This window comes from Stenella coeruleoalba, assembly GCF_951394435.1.
Source record: "Stenella coeruleoalba genome assembly, chromosome: 4".
Taxonomy (NCBI): Eukaryota; Metazoa; Chordata; class Mammalia; order Artiodactyla; family Delphinidae; genus Stenella; species Stenella coeruleoalba.
In genome coordinates, this window is record NC_137149.1 from 99114936 (window position 1) to 99135459 (window position 20524).

The 20524-nt window shown below is 43.7% G+C and overlaps 1 long non-coding RNA gene across 5 annotated transcripts in view; it reads right to left on the reverse strand.

The window, feature by feature from the left end:
* The window catches only part of LOC307185422, a 348734-nt gene extending 332752 nt beyond the window's left edge, over positions 1 to 15982 (reverse strand). For all 5 annotated transcript variants that reach the window (XR_013828069.1, XR_013828070.1, XR_013828071.1 and 2 more), the window contains exon 1: positions 15930 to 15982. This is a non-coding gene — a long non-coding RNA (uncharacterized lncRNA). The remainder of the gene's footprint in view (positions 1 to 15929) is intronic.
* Positions 15983 to 20524: the final 4542 nt, after the last annotated feature.

Sequence of the window (20524 nt, forward strand, 5' to 3'; positions counted from 1 at the left end):
AGGGAAATTAAAATCAGAAAGACACAGCCACCCCAAAGTTTGGGACGCCTCTGTTTACAAGAACCTCGTTTACAGTACAAGTTCAACATCGCAGAAAGTGAAAAATGGATAAAGAAGTTGTGGTATTTACTTACAAAGCAATATCACTCAGCAATGAAATCTATGTCATCAGGCCCTTAGCAGCACAATGAGTGGATTCAGGTATGATGATTCTAACTGATATAAGTCACACAGAAAAAGAAACATCATAAGTTATCAGTAATACACGGAATGTAAACTTGGCTACACAGGAACTGAATTACAGAAGAGAACAGGGTCTCAAATTTAGAAAACCAACTTATGCTTGCTTAAGGGTAAAGGTGAGTTGGGGTGCTGCATAAAACCAGAGATTGAAATGAGCACAGATAAAGTTCCTTAAGCCAAATATGGAATAGACAAGAGCTACTCCTTGCTCAACGAAATGGATTCAACACCGCATATTAAACGCCTAAGAATGTACCTGACTAGTAAGTATCTTAAAACCTATGGATTGTTATGTCTCCGAAAGAGAATCAAGCGTGTGTACAGGGGCATAAACGCAGCAGTGATAGGATTGGAGAGGTTCGGTGAGCAAATGAAGACCCTTTGAAGTCATATTGCATGGTACCCATTACACAGGTCTCAACTCTCCAGGTTTAAGGTATTCTTCCTTCAGCTAAAACATGCAAGTGGAACATAGAGTATGATCAACCATGTAAACGGGAGACGTGTTAAAATATGTCTCAGTTTTCGTACCCCGGTACTCGGGTGCAATATTCCAGACGCTTTACTAACACTCTCCCCACTTGGAGAGTCAGCGCCTTTAACCTCCTGTTTGGCCCAGTTTGCAATTTCTGCGGAAGATGAACAGGAATAGCGAGAACCAATGAGAGACTAGCTGGAGGTGTCTGGACGGGCAAATTTAACTCTCATTTCCCACCAGGATGAGGAAATAACCAAAGGCTCAGCGTGCCGTGCCAGAACCAGATTAGGGCCTGAAGCCATCCTGCGGTGTTGCGGCCTGCTCAAAAGAAAGCGAGTTGAAGAAAGGAGCTCAGGGGCACTGTAATTCACAAACCTGCAGAGTTATAAATGACAGCTATCGTCCAAAAATATACTGAAGTAAGGCTGCCAAGAGGACTTGAAAGCGGGGCAGAATTGCAGGAAACCGATTTCAGGAGGTAGACTGGAATTGCATTTCAAGCATAGGAAAGGAGGCAGAACGTCCACAATGACGCACTTGGCCAAAAAGGGGGTATGCGTTTTTTCCTGAATATATTCAGGAAAAAACGCATACGCCCTTTTTGGCCAACCAAGCAAACTTGCAAAGGAAATCTGCACTACAATGAAGTCTCACTTCCCCCCAGTCAAAAGGGCCATCTGTAAAAAGTGTAAAATCCAGAAAGGCAGGACAGGCCATGGAGAACTGGGAGCCTTGTTATGCTGATGGGCGGGATGTAAATTGCCAACAGACACTTGGGAGAAGTGTATGGTGTTTCCTGAAACATCTAAAAAACAAAGCAACAGAGCCTAGGGCACTTCCACTTATGGTCCTATAGCTTAGGGAAATTAAAATCAAAAAGACACAGCCACCCCAGAGTTTGGGACGCCTCTGTTTACAAGAACCTCATTTACCGTACTAGTTCAATATCACAGAAAGTGAAAAATGGATAAAGAATTTGTGGTACTTACGTACAATGCAGTATCACTCAGCAATGAAATCTATGTCATCAGGCCCGTAGCAGCATAATGAGTGGATTCAGGTACGATGATTCTAACTGAAATAAGTCACACAGAAAAAGAAACATCATAAAATATCAGTATTACATTGAATAGAAACTTGGCTACACAGGAACTGAATTACAGAACAGAACTGGGTCTCAAATTTAGAAAACCAACTTATGCTTGCTTAAGGGTAAAGGTGAGTTGGGGTGCTGCATAAAACCAGAGATTGAAATGAGCACAGATAAAGTTCCTTAAGCCAAATATGGAATAGACAAGAGCTACTCCTTGCTCAACGAAATGGACTCAACTCCGCATATTAAACGCCTAAGAATGTACCTGACTAGTAAGTATGTTAAAACCTATGGATTGCTATGTCTCCAAAAGAGAATCAAGCATGTGTACAGGGGCATAAACGCAGCAGTGATAGGATTGGAGAGGTTCGGTGAGCAAATGAAGACCCTTTGGAGTCATATTGCATGGTACCCATTCCACGGGTTTCAACTACCCAGGTTTAAGGTATTCTTCCTTCAGCTAAAACATGCATGTGGAACCTAGAGTATGATCAACCATGTGATCGGGAGACGTGTTTAAATATGTCTCAGTTTTCATACCCTGGTACTCGGGTGCAACATTCCAGACGCTTTACTAACACTCTCCCGACTTGGAGAGTCAGTCCCTTTAACCTCCTGTTTGGCCCAGTTTGCAATTTCTGCGGAAGATGAACAGGAATAGCGAGAACCAATGAGAGACTAGCTGGAGGTGTCTGGACGGGCAAATTTAACTCTCATTTCGCACCAGGAAGAGGAATTAACCAAAGGCTCAGCGTGCCGTGCCGGAACCAGATTAGGGCCTGAAGCCATCCTGCGGTGTTGCGGCCAGCTCACAAGAAAGCGAGTTGAAGAAAGGAGCTCAGGGGCACTGTAATTCACAAACCTGCAGAGTTATAAATGACAGCTATCGTCCAAAAATATACTGAAGTAAGGCTGCCAAGAGGGCTTGAAAGCAGGGCAGAATTGCAGGAAACCGATTTCAGGAGGTAGACTGGAATTGCATTGAAAGCATAGGAAAAGAGGCAGAATGTCCACAATGATGCACTTGGCCAAAAAGGGCATATGCGTTTTTTTCCTGAATATATTCAGGAAAAAACGCATACGCCCTTTTTGGCCAACCAAGCAAGCTTGCAAAGGAAATCTGCACTACAATGAAGTCTCACTTCCCCGCGGTCAAAAGGGCCATCTGAAAAAAGTGTAAAATCCAGAAAGGCAGGACAGGCCATGGAGAACTGGGAGCCTTGTTATGCTGATGGGCGGGATGTAAATTGCCAACAGACACTCGGGAGAAGTGTATGGTGTTTCCTGAAACATCTAAAAAACAAAGCAACAGAGCCTTCGGCACTTCCACTTATGGTCCTATAGCTTAGGGAAATTAAAATCAAAAAGACACAGCCACCCCAAAGTTTGGGACGCCTCTGTTTACAAGAACCTCGTTTACAGTACAAGTTCAACATCGCAGAAAGTGAAAAATGGATAAAGAAGTTGTGGTATTTACTTACAAAGCAATATCACTCAGCAATGAAATGTATGTCATCAGGCCCTTAGCAGCACAATGAGTGGATTCAGGTATGATGATTCTAACTGAAATAAGTCACACAGAAAAAGAAACATCATAAGATATCAGTAATACACGGAATGTAAACTTGGCTACGCAGAAACTGAATTACAGAACAGAACAGGGTCTCAAATTTAGAAAACCAACTTATGCTTGCTTAAGGGTAAAGGTGAGTTGGTGTGCTGCATAAAACCAGAGATTGAAATGAGCACAGATAAAGTTCCTTAAGCCAAATATGGAATAGACAAGAGCTACTCCTTGCTCAATGAAATGGACTCAACACCGCATATTAAACGCCTAAGAATGTACCTGACTAGTAAGTATCTTAAAACCTATGGATTGCTATGTCTCCGAAAGAGAATCAAGCATGTGTACAGGGGCATAAACGCAGCAGTGATAGGATTGGAGAGGTTCTTTGAGCAAATGAAGACCCTTTGAAGTCATATTGCATGGTACCCATTCCACGGGTTTCAACGACCCAGGTTTAAGGTATTCTTCCTTCAGCTAAAACATGCATGTGGAACCTAGAGTATGATCAACCATGTGATTGGGAGACGTGTTCAAATATGTCTCCGTTTTCGTACCCTGGTACTCGGGTGCAACATTCCAGATGCTTTACTAACACTCTCCCGACTTGGAGAATCAGTCCCTTTAACCTCCTGTTTGGCCCAGTTTGCAACTTCTGTGGAAGATGAACAGGAATAGCGAGAACCAATGAGAGACTAGCTGGAGGTGTCTGGACGGGCAAATTTAACTCTCATTTCCCACCAGGAAGAGGAATTAACCAAAGGCTCAGCGTGCCGTGCCGGAACCAGATTAGGGCCTGAAGCCATCCTGCGGTGTTGCGGCCAGCTCACAAGAAAGCGAGTTGAAGAAAGGAGCTCAGGGGCACTGTAATTCACAAACCTGCAGAGTTATAAATGACAGCTATCGTCCAAAAATATACTGAAGTAAGGCTGCCAAGGGGACTTGAAAGCGGGGCAGAATTGCAGGAAACCGATTTCAGGAGGTAGACTGGAATTGCATTGAAAGCATAGGAAAAGAGGCAGAACGTCCACAATGATGCACTTGGCCAAAAAGGGCGTATGCGTTTTTTTCCTGAATATATTCAGGAAAAAACGCATACGCCCTTTTTGGCCAACCAAGCAAGCTTGCAAAGGAAATCTGCACTACAATGAAGTCTCACTTCCCCGCGGTCAAAAGGGCCATCTGAAAAAAGTGTAAAATCCAGAAAGGCAGGACAGGCAATGGAGAACTTGGAGCCTTGTTATGCTGATGGGCGGGATGTAAATTGCCAACAGACACTCGGGAGAAGTGTATGGTGTTTCCTGAAACATCTAAAAAACAAAGCAACAGAGCCTAGGGCACTTCCACTTATGGTCCTATAGCTTAGGGAAATTAAAATCAAAAAGACACAGCCACCCCAAAGTTTGGGACGCCTCTGTTTACAAGAACCTCGTTTACAGTACAAGTTCAACATCGCAGAAAGTGAAAAATGGATAAAGAAGTTGTGGTATTTACTTACAAAGCAATATCACTCAGCAATGAAATCTATGTCATCAGGCCCTTAGCAGAACAATGAGTGGATTCAGGTATGATGATTCTAACTGAAATAAGTCACACAGAAAAAGAAACATCATAAGATATCAGTAATACACGGAATGTAAACTTGGCTACGCAGAAACTGAATTACAGAACAGAACAGGGTCTCAAATTTAGAAAACCAACTTATGCTTGCTTAAGGGTAAAGGTGAGTTGGTGTGCTGCATAAAACCAGAGATTGAAATGAGCACAGATAAAGTTCCTTAAGCCAAATATGGAATAGACAAGAGCTACTCCTTGCTCAATGAAATGGACTCAACACCGCATATTAAACGCCTAAGAATGTACCTGACTAGTAAGTATCTTAAAACCTATGGATTGCTATGTATCAAAAAGAGAATCAAGCGTGTGTACAGGGGCATAAATGCAGCAGTGATAGGATTGGAGAGGTTCGGTGAGCAAATGAAGACCCTTTGAAGTCATATTGCATGGTACCCATTCCACAGGTTTCAACTACCCAGGTTTAAGGTATTCTTCTTTCAGCTAAAACATGCATGTGGAACCTAGAGTATGATCAACCATGTGATCGGGAGACGTATTCAAATATGTCTCAGTTTTCGTACCCTGGTACTCGGGTGCAACATTCCAGACGCTTTACTAACACTCTCCCGACTTGGAGAGTCAGTCCCTTTAACCTCCTGTTTGGCCCAGTTTGCAATTTCTGCGGAAGATGAACAGGAATAGCGAGAACCAATGAGAGACTAGCTGGAGGTGTCTGGACGGGCAAATTTAACTCTCATTTCCCACTAGGAAGAGGAAATAACCAAAGGCTCAGCATGCCGTGCCGGAACCAGATTAGGGCCTGAAGCCATCCTGCGGTGTTGCGGCCAGCTCACAAGAAAGCGAGTTGAAGAAAGGAGCTCAGGGGCACTGTAATTCACAAACCTGCAGAGTTATAAATGACAGCTATCGTCCAAAAATATACTGAAGTAAGGCTGCCAAGAGGACTTGAAAGCGGGGCAGAATTGCAGGAAACCGATTTCAGGAGGTAGACTGGAATTGCATTGAAAGCATAGGAAAAGAGGCAGAACGTCCACAATGATGCACTTGGCCAAAAAGGGCTTATGCGTTTTTTCCTGAATATATTAAGGAAAAAAACGCATACGCCCTTTTTGGCCAACCAAGCAAACTTGCAAAGGAAATCTGCACTACCATGAAGTCTCACTTCCCCGCGGTCAAAAGGGCCATCTGAAAAAAGTGTAAAATCCAGAAAGGCAGGACAGGCCATGGAGAACTGGGAGCCTTGTTATGCTGATGGGCGGGATGTAAATTGCCAACAGACACTCGGGAGAAGTGTATGGTGTTTCCTGAAACATCTAAATAACAAAGCAACAGAGCCTAGGGCACTTCCACTTATGGTCCTATAGATTAGGGAAATTAAAATCAAAAAGACACAGCCACCCCAAAGTTTGGGACGCCTCTGTTTACAAGAACGTCGTTTACCGTACAAGTTCAATATCAGAGAAAGTGAAAAATGGATAAAATACTTGTGGTACTTACGTACAATGCAGTATCACTCAGCAACGAAATCTATGTCATCAGGCCCGTAGCAGCATAATGAGTGGATTCAGGTACGATGATTCTAACTGAAATAAGTCACACAGAAAAAGAAACATCATAAGATATCACTAATACACGGAATGTAAACTTGGCTACACAGGAACTGAATTCCAAAACAGAACAGGGTCTCAAATTTAGAAAACCAACTTATGCTTGCTTAAGGGGAAAGGTGAGTTGGGGTGCTGCATAAAACCAGAGATTGAAATGAGCACAGATAAAGTTCCTTAAGCCAAATATGGAATAGACAAGAGCTACTCCTTGCTCAACGAAATGGACTCAACACCCCATATTAAACGCCTAAGAATGTACCTGACTAGTAAGTATCTTAAAACCTATGGATTGCTATCTCTCCGAAAGAGAATCAAGCATGTGTACAGGGGCATAAACGCAGCAGTGATAGGATTGGAGAGGTTCGGTGAGCAAATGAAGACCCTTTGAAGTCATATTGCATGGTACCCATTCCACGGGTTTCAACTACCCAGGTTTAAGGTATTCTTCCTTCAGCTAAAACATGCATGTGGAACCTAGAGTATGATCAACCATGTGATCGGGAGACGTATTCAAATATGTCTCAGTTTTCGTACCCTGGTACTCGGGTGCAACATTCCAGACGCTTTACTAACACTCTCCCGACTTGGAGAGTCAGTCCCTTTAACCTCCTGTTTGGCCCAGTTTGCAATTTCTGCGGAAGATGAACAGGAATAGCGAGAACCAATGAGAGACTAGCTGGAGGTGTCTGGACGGGCAAATTTAACTCTCATTTCCCACCAGGAAGAGGAAATAACCAAAGGCTCAGCGTGCCGTGCCGGAACCAGATTAGGGCCTGAAGCCATCCTGCGGTGTTGCGGCCAGATGAAAAGAAAGCGAGTTGAAGAAAGGAGCTCAGGGGCACTGTAATTCACAAACCTGCAGAGTTATAAATGACAGCTATCGTCCAAAAATATACTGAAGTAAGGCTGCCAAGAGTACTTGAATGCGGGGCAGAATTGCAGGAAACCGATTTCAGGAGGTAGACTGGAATTGCATTGAAAGCATAGGAAAAGAGGCAGAACGTCCACAATGATGCACTTGGCCAAAAAGGGCGTATGTGTTTTTTCCTGAATATTTTCAGGAAAAAATGCATACGCCCTTTTTGGCCAACCAAGCAAACTTGCAAAGGAAATCTGCACTACAATGAAGTCTCACTTCCCCCCCGGTCAAAAGGGCCATCTGAAAAAAGTGTAAAATCCAGAAAGGAAGGACAGGCCATGGAGAACTGGTAGCCATGTTATGCTGATGGGCGGGATGTAAATTGCCAACAGACACTCGGGAGAAGTGTATGGTGTTTCCTGAAACATCTAAAAAACAAAGCAACAGAGCCTAGGGCACTTCCACTTATGGTCTTATAGCTTAGGGAAATTAAAATCAAAAAGACACAGCCACCCCAAAGTTTGGGACGCCTCTGTTTACAAGAACCTCGTTTACAGTACAAGTTCAACATCGCAGAAAGTGAAAAATGGATAAAGAAGTTGTGGTATTTACTTACAAAGCAATATCACTCAGCAATGAAATCTATGTCATCAGGCCCTTAGCAGAACAATGAGTGGATTCAGGTATGATGATTCTAACTGAAATAAGTCACACAGAAAAAGAAACATCATAAGATATCAGTAATACATGGAATGTAAACTTGGCTACGCAGAAACTGAATTACAGAACAGAACAGGGTCTCAAATTTAGAAAACCAACTTATGCTTGCTTAAGGGTAAAGGTGAGTTGGTGTGCTGCATAAAACCAGAGATTGAAATGAGCACAGATAAAGTTCCTTAAGCCAAATATGGAATAGACAAGAGCTACTCCTTGCTCAATGAAATGGACTCAACACCGCATATTAAACGCCTAAGAATGTACCTGACTAGTAAGTATCTTAAAACCTATGGATTGCTATGTATCAAAAAGAGAATCAAGCGTGTGTACAGGGGCATAAATGCAGCAGTGATAGGATTGGAGAGGTTCGGTGAGCAAATGAAGACCCTTTGAAGTCATATTGCATGGTACCCATTCCACGGGTTTCAACTACCCAGGTTTAAGGTATTCTTCTTTCAGCTAAAACATGCATGTGGAACCTAGAGTATGATCAACCATGTGATCGGGAGACGTATTCAAATATGTCTCAGTTTTCGTACCCTGGTACTCGGGTGCAACATTCCAGACGCTTTACTAACACTCTCCCGACCTGGAGAGTCAGTCCCTTTAACCTCCTGTTTGGCCCAGTTTGCAATTTCTGCGGAAGATGAACAGGAATAGCGAGAACCAATGAGAGACTAGCTGGAGGTGTCTGCACGGGCAAATTTAACTCTCATTTCCCACTAGGAAGAGGAAATAACCAAAGGCTCAGCGTGCCGTGCCGCAACCAGATTAGGGCCTGAAGCCATCCTGTGGTGTTGCGGCCAGCTCACAAGAAAGCGAGTTGAAGAAAGGAGCTCAGGGGCACTGTAATTCACAAACCTGCAGAGTTATAAATGACATCTATCGTCCAAAAATATACTGAAGTAAGGCTGCCAAGAGGACTTGAAAGCGGGGCAGAATTGCAGGAAACCGATTTCAGGAGGTAGATTGGAATTGCATTGAAAGCATAGGAAAAGAGGCAGAACGTCCACAATGATGCACTTGGCCAAAAAGGGCGTATGCGTTTTTTCCTGAATATATTCAGCAAAAAAACGCATACGCCCTTTTTGGCCAACCAAGCAAACTTGCAAAGGAAATCTGCACTACCATGAAGTCTCACTTCCCCGCGGTCAAAAGGGCCATCTGAAAAAAGTGTAAAATCCAGAAAGGCAGGACAGGTCATGGAGAACTGGGAGCCTTGTTATGCTGATGGGCGGGATGTAAATTGCCAACAGACACTCCGGAGAAGTGTATGGTGTTTCCTGAAACATCTAAATAACAAAGCAACAGAGCCTTCGGCACTTCCACTTATGGTCCTATAGATTAGGGAAATTAAAATCAAAAAGACACAGCCACCCCAAAGTTTGGGACGCCTCTGTTTACAAGAACCTCGTTTCCCGTACAAGTTCAATATCACAGAAAGTGAAAAATGGATAAAATACTTGTGGTACTTACGTACAATGCAGTATCACTCAGCAATGAAATCTATGTCATCAGGCCCGTAGCAGCATAATGAGTGGATTCAGGTACGATGATTCTAACTGAAATAAGTCACACAGAAAAAGAAAGATCATAAGATATCACTAATACACGGAATGTAAACTTGGCTACACAGGAACTGAATTCCAAAACAGAACAGGGTCTCAAATTTAGAAAACCATCTTATGCTTGCTTAAGGGGAAAGGTGAGTTGGGGTGCTGCATAAAACCAGAGATTGAAATGAGCACAGATAAAGTTCCTTAAGCCAAATATGGAATAGACAAGAGCTACTCCTTGCTCAACGAAATGGACTCAACACCCCATATTAAACGCCTAAGAATGTACCTGACTAGTAAGTATCTTAAAACCTATGGATTGCTATGTATCAAAAAGAGAATCAAGCGTGTGTACAGGGGCATAAATGCAGCAGTGATAGGATTGGAGAGGTTCGGTGAGCAAATGAAGACCCTTTGAAGTCATATTGCATGGTACCCATTCCACGGGTCTCAACTCTCCAGGGTTAAGATATTCTTCCTTCAGCAAAAACATGCATGTGGAACCCAGAGTATGATCAACCGTGTGAACGGGAGACCTGTTCAAATATGTCTCAGTTTTCCTCCCCTGGTACTCGGGTGCAATATTCCAGACGCTTTACTAACACTCTCCCCACTTGGAGAGTCAGCGCCTTTAACCTCCTGTTTGGCCCAGTTTGCAACTTCTGTGGAAGATGAACAGGAATAGCGAGAACCAATGAGAGACTAGCTGGAGGTGTCTGGACGGGCAAATTTAACTCTCATTTCCCACCAGGAAGAGGAAATAACCAAAGGCTCAGCGTGCCGTGCCGGAACCAGTTTAGGGCCTGAAGCCATCCTGCGGTGTTGCGGCCAGCTCACAAGAAAGCGACTTGAAGAAAGGAGCTCAGGGGCACTGTAATTCACAAACCTGCAGAGTTATAAATGACAGCTATCGTCCAAAAATATACTGAAGTAAGGCTGCCAAGAGGACTTGAAAGCGGGGCAGAATTGCAGGAAACCGATTTCAGGAGGTAGACTGGAATTGCATTGAAAGCATAGGAAAAGAGGCAGAACGTCCACAATGATGCACTTGGCCAAAAAGGGCGTATGCGTTTTTTCCTGAATATATTCAGGAAAAAACGCATACGCTCTTTTTGGCCAAGGAAGCAAACTTGCAAAGGAAATCTGCACTACAATGAAGTCTCACTTCCCCCCGGTCAAAAGGGCCATCTGAAAAAAGTGTAAAATCAGAAAGGAAGGACAGGCCATGGAGAACTGGTAGCCATGTTATGCTGATGGGCGGGATGTAAATTGCCAACAGACACTCGGGAGAAGTGTATGGTGTTTCCTGAAACATCTAAAAAACAAAGCAACAGAGCCTAGGGCACTTCCACTTATGGTCCTATAGCTTAGGAAATTAAAATCAAAAAGACACAGCCACCCCAAAGTTTGGGACGCCTCTGTTTACAAGAACCTCGTTTCCCGTACAAGTTCAATATCACAGAAAGTGAAAAATGGATAAAGAACTTGTGGTACTTACGTACAATGCAGCATCACTCAGCAATGAAATCTATGTCATCAGTCCCGTAGCAGCATAATGAGTGGATTCAGGTACGATGATTCTAACTGAAATAAGTCACACAGAAAAAGAAACATCATAAGATATCACTAACACACGGAATGTAAACTTGGCTACACAGGAACTGAATTCCAAAACAGAACAGGGTCTCAAATTTAGAAAACCAACTTCTGCTTGCTTAAGGGGAAAGGTGAGTTGGGGTGCTGCATAAAACCAGAGATTGAAATGAGCACAGATAAAGTTCCTTCAGCCAAATATGGAATAGACAAGAGCTATTCCTTGCTCAACGAAATGGAATCAACACCCCATATTAAATGCCTAAGAATGTACCTGACTAGTAAGTATCTTAAAACCTATGGATTGCTATGTCTCCAAAAGAGAATCAAGCATGTGTACAGAGGAATAAAGGCAGCAGTGATAGGATTGGAGAGGTTCGGTGAGCAAATGAAGACCCTTTGAAGTCATATTGCATGGTACCCATTCCACGGGTCTCAACTCTCCAGGTTTAAGGTATTCTTCCTTCAGGTAAACATGCATGTGGAACCCAGAGTATGATCAACCGTGTGAATGGGAGACGTGTTCAAATATGTCTCAGTTTTCCTCCCCTGGTACTCGGGTGCAACATTCCAGACGCTTTACTAACACTCTCCCCACTTGGAGAGTCAGCGCCTTTAACTTCCTGTTTGGCCCAGTTTGCAATTTCTGCGGAAGATGAACAGGAATAGGGAGAACCAATGAGAGACTAGCTGGAGGTGTCTGGACGGGCAGATTTCACTCTCATTTCCCACCAGGAAGAGGAAATAACCAAAGGCTCAGCGTGCCGTGCCGGAACCAGATTAGGGCCTGAAGCCATCCTGCGGTGTTGCGGCCAGCTGAAAAGAAAACGAGTTGAAGAAAGGAGCTCAGGGGCACTGTAATTCACAAACCTGCAGAGTTATAAATGACAGCTATCGTCCAAAAATATACTGAAGTAAGGCTGCCAAGAGGACTTGAAAGCGGGGCAGAATTGCAGGAAACCGATTTCAGGAGGTAGACTGGAATTGCATTGAAAGCATAGGAAAAGAGGCAGAACGTCCACAATGATGCACTTGGCCAAAAAGGGCGTATGCGTTTTTTCCTGAATATATTCATGAAAAAACGCATACGCCCTTTTTGGCCAACCAAGCAAGCTTGCAGAGGAAATATGCACTACAATGAAGTCTCACTTCCCCCGGTCAAAAGGGCCATCTGAAAAAAGTGTAAAATCCAGAAAGGCAGGACAGGCCATGGAGAACTGGGAGCCTTCTTATGCTGATGGGCGGGATGTAAATTGACAACAGACACTGGGGAGAAGTGTATGGTGTTTCCTGAAACATCTAAAAAACAAAGCAACAGAGCCTAGGGCACTTCCACTTATGGTCCTATAGCTTACGGAAATTAAAATCAAAAAGACACAGCCACCCCAAAATTTGGGACACCTTAGTTTACAAGAACCTCGTTTACAGTACAAGTTCAATATCGCAGAAAGTGAAAAATGGATAAAGAAGTTGTGGTATTTACTTACAAAGCAATATCACTCAGCAATGAAATCTATGTCATCAGGCACTTAGCAGCACAATGAGTGGATTCAGGTACGATGATTCTAACTGAAATAAGTCACACAGAAAAAGAAACATCGTAAGATATCAGTAATACACGGAATGTCAACTTGGCTACACAGGAACTGAATTACAGAACAGAACAGGGTCTCAAATTTAGAAAACCAACTTATGCTTGCTTAAGGGTAAAGGTGAGTTGGGGTGCTACATAAAACCAGAGATTGAAATGAGCACAGATAAAGTTCCTTAAGCCAAATATGGAATAGACAAGAGCTCCTCCTTGCTCAACGAAATGGACTCAACACCGCATATTAAACGCCTAAGAGTGTACCTGACTAGTAAGTATCTTAAAACCTATGGATTGCTATGTCTCCGAAAGAGAATCAAGCATGTGTACAGGGGCATAAACGCAGCAGTGATAGGATTGGAGAGGTTCGGTGAGCAAATGAAGACCCTTTGAAGTCATATTGCATGGTACCCATTCCACGGGTTTCAACTACCCAGGTTTAAGGTATTCTTCCTTCAGCTAAAACATGCATGTGGAACCTAGAGTATGATCAACCATGTGATCGGGAGACCTGTTCAAATATGTCTCAGTTTTCGTACCCTGGTACTCGGGTGCAACATTCCAGACGCTTTACTAACACTCTCCCGACTTGGAGAGTCAGCCCATTTAACCTCCTGTTTGGCCCAGTTTGCAATTTCTTCGGAAGATGAACAGGAATAGCGAGAACCAATGAGAGACTAGCTGGAGGTGTCTGGACGGGCAAATTTAACTCTCATTTCCCACCAGGAAGAGGAAATAACCAAAGGCTCAGCGTGCCGTGCCGGAACAAGATTAGGGCCTGAAGCCATCCTGCGGTGTTGCGGCCAGCTCAAAAGAAAGCGAGCTGAAGAAAGGAGCTCAGGGGCACTGTAATTCACAAACATGCAGAGTTATAAATGACAGCTATCGTCCAAAAATATACTGAAGTAAGGCTGCCAAGAGGACTTGAAAGCGGGGCAGAATTGCAGGAAACCGATTTCAGGAGGTAGACTGGAATTGCATTGAAAGCATAGGAAAAGAGGCAGAACGTCCACAATGATGCATTTGGCCAAAAAGGGCGTATGCGTTTTTTCCTGAATATATTCAGGAAAAAACGCATACGTCCTTTTTGGCCAACCAAGCAAACTTGCAAAGGAAATCTGCACTACAATGAAGTCTCACTTCCCCCGGTCAAAAGGGCCATCTGAAAAAAGTGTAAAATCCAGAAAGGCAGGACAGGCCATGGAGAACTGGGAGCCTTGTTATGCTGATGGGCGGGATGTAAATTGCCAACAGACACTCGGGAGAAGTGTATGGTGTTTCCTGAAACATCTAAGAAACAAAGCAACAGAGCCTAGTGCACTTCCACTTATGGTCCTATAGATTAGGGAAATTAAAATCAAAAACACACAGCCACCCCAAAGTTTGGGACGCCTCTGTTTACAAGAATGTCGTTTACCGTACAAGTTCAATATCACAGAAAGTGAAAAATGGATAAAATACTTGTGGTACTTACGTACAATGCAGTATCACTCAGCAATGAAATCTATGTCATCAGGCCCGTAGCAGCATAATGAGTGGATTCAGGTACGATGATTCTAACTGAAATAAGTCACACAGAAAAAGAAAGATCATAAGATATCACTAATACACGGAATGTAAACTTGGCTACACAGGAACTGAATTCCAAAACAGAACAGGGTCTCAAATTTAGAAAACCATCTTATGCTTGCTTAAGGGGAAAGGTGAGTTGGGGTGCTGCATAAAACCAGAGATTGAAATGAGCACAGATAAAGTTCCTTAAGCCAAATATGGAATAGACAAGAGCTACTCCTTGCTCAACGAAATGGACTCAACACCCCATATTAAACGCCTAAGAATGTACCTGACTAGTAAGTATCTTAAAACCTATGGATTGCTATGTATCAAAAAGAGAATCAAGCGTGTGTACAGGGGCATAAATGCAGCAGTGATAGGATTGGAGAGGTTCGGTGAGCAAATGAAGACCCTTTGAAGTCATATTGCATGGTACCCATTCCACGGGTCTCAACTCTCCAGGGTTAAGGTATTCTTCCTTCAGCTAAAACATCCATGTGGAACCCAGAGTATGATCAACCGTGTGAACGGGAGACCTGTTCAAATATGTCTCAGTTTTCCTCCCCTGGTACTCGGGTGCAATATTCCAGACGCTTTACTAACACTCTCCCCACTTGGAGAGTCAGCGCCTTTAACCTCCTGTTTGGCCCAGTTTGCAACTTCTGTGGAAGATGAACAGGAATAGCGAGAACCAATGAGAGACTACCTGGAGGTATCTGGACGGGCAAATTTAACTCTCATTTCCCACCAGGAAGAGGAAATAACCAAAGGCTCAGCGTGCCGTGCCGGAACCAGATTAGGGCCTGAAGCCATCCTGCGGTGTTGCGGCCAGCTGAAAAGAAAACGAGTTGAAGAAAGGAGCTCAGGGGCACTGTAATTCACAAACCTGCAGAGTTATAAATGACAGCTATCGTCCAAAAATATACTGAAGTAAGGCTGCCAAGAGGACTTGAAAGCGGGGCAGAATTGCAGGAAACCGATTTCAGGAGGTAGACTGGAATTGCATTGAAAGCATAGGAAAAGAGGCAGAACGTCCACACTGATGCACTTGGCCAAAAAGGGCGTATGCGTTTTTTCCTGAATATATTCATGAAAAAACGCATACGCCCTTTTTGGCCAACCAAGCAAGCTTGCAGAGGAAATCTGCACTACAATGAAGTCTCACTTCCCCCGGTCAAAAGGGCCATCTGAAAAAAGTGTAAAATCCAGAAAGGCAGGACAGGCCATGGAGAACTGGGAGCCTTGTTATGCTGATGGGCGGGATGTCAATTGCCAACAGACACTCGGGAGAAGTGTATGGTGTTTCCTGAAACACCTAAAAAACAAAGCAACAGAGCCTAGTGCACTTCCGCTTATGGTCCTATAGCTTAGGATAATTAAAATCAAAAACACACAGCCACCCCAAATTTTGGGACGCCTCTGTTTACAAGAACCTCGTTTACAGTACAAGTTCAACATCGCAGAAAGTGAAAAATGGATAAAGAAGTTGTGGTATTTACTTACAAAGCAATATCACTCATCAATGAAATCTATGTCATCAGGCCCGTAGCAGCACAATGAGTGGATTCAGGTATGATGATTCTAACTGAAATAAGTCACACAGAAAAAGAAACATCATAAGATATCAGTAATACACGGAATGTAAACTTGGCTACACAGGAACTGAATTACAGAACAGAACAGGGTCTCAAATTTAGAAAACCAACTTATGCTTGCTTAAGGGTAAAGGTGAGTTGGGGTGCTGCATAAAACCAGAGATTGAAATGAGCACAGATAAAGTTCCTTAAGCCAAATATGGAATAGACAAGAGCTCCTCCTTGCTCAACGAAATGGACTCAATACCGCATATTAAACGCCTGAGAGTGTACCTGACTAGTAAGTATCTTAAAACCTATGGATTGCTATGTCTCCGAAAGAGAATCAAGAATGTGTACAGGGGCATAAACGCGGCAGTGATAGGATTGGAGAGGTTCGGTGAGCAAATGAAGACCCTTTGAAGTCATATTGCATGGTACCCATTCCACAGGTTTCAACTAACCAGGTTTAAGGTATTCTTCCTTCAGCTAAAACATGCATGTGGAACCTAGAGTATGATCAACCATGTGATCGGGAGACGTGTTCAAATATGTCTCAGTTTTCGTACCCTGGTACTCGGGTGCAACATTCCAGACGCTTTACTAACACTCTCCCCACTTGGAGAGTCAGCGCCTTTAACCTCCTGTTTGGCCCAGTTTGCAATTTCTGCGGAAGATGAACAGGAATAGCGAGAACCAATGAGAGACTAGCTGGAGGTGTCTGGACGGGCAAATTTAACTCTCATTTCCCACCAGGAAGAGGAATTAACCAAAGGCTCAGCGTGCCGTGCCGGAACCAGATTAGGGCCTGAAGCCATCCTGCGCTGTTGCGGCCAGGTCACAAGAAAGCGAGTTGAAGAAAGGAGCTCAGGGGCACTCTAATTCACAAACTTGCAGAGTTATAAATGACAGCTATCGTCCAAAACTATACTGAAGTACGGCTGCCAAGAGGACTTGAAAGCGGGGCAGAATTGCAGGAAACCGATTTCAGGAGGTAGACTGGAATTGCATTGAAAGCATAGGAAAAGAGGCAGAACGTCCACAATGATGCACTTGGCCAAAAAGGGCGTATGCGTTTTTTCCTGAATATATTCAGGAAAAAACGCATACGTCCTTTTTGGCCAACCAAGCAAACTTGCAAAGGAAATCTGCACTACAATGAAGTCTCACTTCCCCCCAGTCAAAAGGGCCATCTGAAAAAAGTGTAAAATCCAGAAAGGCAGGACAGGCCATGGAGAACTGGGAGCCTTGTTATGCTGATGGGCGGGATGTAAATTGCCAACAGACACTCGGGAGAAGTGTATGGTGTTTCCTGAAACATCTAAGAAACAAAGCAACAGAGCCTAGTGCACTTCCACTTATGGTCCTATAGCTTAGGGAAATTAAAATCAAAAAGACACAGCCACCCCAATGTTTGGGACGCCTCTGTTTACAAGAACCTCGTTTACCGTACAAGTTCAATATCACAGAAAGTGAAAAATGGATAAAATACTTGTGGTACTTACGTACAATGCAGTATCACACAGCAATGAAATCTATGTCATCAGGCCCGTAGCAGCATAATGAGTGGATTCAGGTACGATGATTCTAACTGAAATAAGTCACACAGAAAAAGAAACATCATAAGATATCACTAATACACGGAATGTAAACTTGGCTACACAGGAACTGAATTCCAAAACAGAACAGGGTCTCAAATTTAGAAAACCATCTTATGCTTGCTTAAGGGGAAAGGTGAGTTGGGGAGCTGCATAAAACCAGAGATTGAAATGAGCACAGATAAAGTTCCTTAAGCCAAATATGGAATAGACAAGAGCTACTCCTTGCTCAACGAAATGGACTCAACACCCCATATTAAACGCCTAAGAATGTACCTGACTAGTAAGTATCTTAAAACCTATGGATTGCTATGTATCAAAAAGAGAATCAAGCGTGTGTACAGGGGCATAAACGCAGCAGTGATAGGATTGGAGAGGTTCGGTGAGCAAATGAAGACCCTTTGAAGTCATATTGCATGGTACCCATTCCACGGGTCTCAACTCTCCAGGTTTAAGGTATTCTTCCTTCAGCTAAAACATGCATGTGGAACCCAGAGTATGATCAACCATGTGATCGGGAGACGTGTTCAAATATGTCTCAGTTTTCGTACCCTCGTACTCGGGTTCAACATTCCAGACGCTTTACTAACACTCTCCCCACTTGGAGAGTCAGCGCCTTTAACTTCCTGTTTGGCCCAGTTTGCAATTTCTGCGGAAGATGAACAGGAATAGCGAGAACCAATGAGAGACTAGCTGGAGGTGTCTGGACGGGCAAATTTAACTCTCATTTCCCACCAGGAAGAGGAATTAACCAAAGGCTCAGCGTGCCGTGCCGGAACCAGATTAGGGCCTGAAGCCATCCTGCGGTGTTGCGGCCAGGTCACAAGAAAGCGAGTTGAAGAAAGGAGCTCAGGGGCACTGTAATTCACAAACCTGCAGAGTTATAAATGACAGCTATCGTCCAAAAATATACTGAAGTAAGGCTGCCAAGAGGACTTGAAAGCGGGGCAGAATTGCAGGAAACCGATTTCAGGAGGTAGACTGGAATTGCATTGAAAGCATAGGAAAAGAGGCAGAACGTCCACAATGATGCACTTGGCCAAAAAGGGCGTATGCGTTTTTTCCTGAATATATTCAGGAAAAAACGCATACGCCCTTTTTGGCCAACCAAGCAAACTTGCAAAGGAAATCTGCACTACAATGAAGTCTCACTTCCCCCCGGTCAAAACGGCCATCTGAAAAAAGTGTAAAATCCAGAAAGGCAGGACAGGCCATGGAGAACTGGTAGCCTTGTTATGCTGATGGGCGGGGTGTAAATTGCCAACAGCCACTCTGGAGAAGTGTATGGTGTTTCTGGAAACATCTAAAAAACAAAGCAACAGAGCCTAGGGCACTTCCACTTATGGTTCTATAGCTTAGGGAAATTACAATCAAAAAGACACAGCCACCCCAATGTTTGGGACGCCTCTGTTTACAAGAACCTCGTTTACCGTACAAGTTCAATATCACAGAAAGTGAAAAATGGATAAAGAACTTGTGGTACTTACGTACAATGCAGTATCACTCAGCAATGAAATCTATGTCATCAGGCCCGTAGCAGCATAATGAGTGGATTCAGGTTCGATGATTCTAACTGAAATAAGTCACACAGAAAAAGAAACATCATAAGATATCACTAATACACGGAATGTAAACTTGGCTACACAGGAACTGAATTCCAAATCAGAACAGGGTCTCAAATTTAGAAAACCAACTTATGCTTGCTTAAGGGGAAAGGTGAGTTGGGGTGGTGCATAAAACCAGAGATGGAAATGAGCACAGATAAAATTCCTTAAGCCAAATATGGAATAGACAAGAGCTACTCCTTGCTCAACGAAATGGACTCAACACCCCATATCAAACGCCTAAGAATGTACCTGACTAGTAAGTATCTTAAAACCTATGGATTGCTATGTCTCCAAAAGAGAACCAAGCGTGTGTACAGGGGCATAAACGCAGCAGTGATAGGATTGGAGAGGTTCGGTGAGCAAATGAAGACCCTTTGAAGTCATATTGCATGGTACCCATTCCACGGGTCTCAACTCTCCAGGTTTAAGGTATTCTTCCTTCAGCTAAAACATGCATGTGGAACCCAGAGTATGATCAACCGTGTGAACGGGAGACGTGTTCAAATATGTCTCAGTTTTCCTCCCCTGGTACTCGGGTGCAACATTCCAGACGCTTTACTAACACTCTCCCCACTTGGAGAGTCAGCGCCTTTAACCTCCTGTTTGGCCCAGTTTGCAATTTCTGCGGAAGATGAACAGGAATAGCGAGAACCAATGAGAGACTAGCTGGAGGTGTCTGGACGGGCAAATTTAACTCTCATTTCCCACCAGGAAGAGGAATTAACCAAAGGCTCAGCGTGCCGTGCCGGAACCAGATTAGGGCCTGAAGCCATCCTGCGGGGTTGCGGCTAGCTCAAAAGAAAGCGAGTTGAAGAAAGGAGCTCAGGGGCACTGTAATTCACAAACCTGCAGAGTTATAAATGACAGCTATCGTCCAAAAATATACTGAAGTAAGGCTGCCAAGACGACTTGAAAGCGGGGCAGAATTGCAGGAAACCGATTTCAGGAGGTAGACTGGAATTGCATTGAAAGCATAGGAAAAGAGGCAGAACGTCCACAATGATGCACTTGGCCAAAAAGGGCGTATGCGTTTTTTCCTGAATATATTCAGAAAAAAACGCATACGCCCTTTTTGGCCAACCAAGCAAGCTTGCAGAGGAAATCTGCACTACAATGAAGTCTCACTTCCCCCCGGTCAGAAGGGCCATCTGAAAAAAGTGTAAAATCCAGAAAGGCAGGACAGGCCATGGAGAACTGGGAGCCTTGTTATGCTGATGGGCGGGATGTAAATTGCCAACAGACACTCGGGAGAAGTGTATGGTGTTTCCTGAAACATCTAAAAAACAAAGCAACAGAGCCTAGGGCACTTCCACTT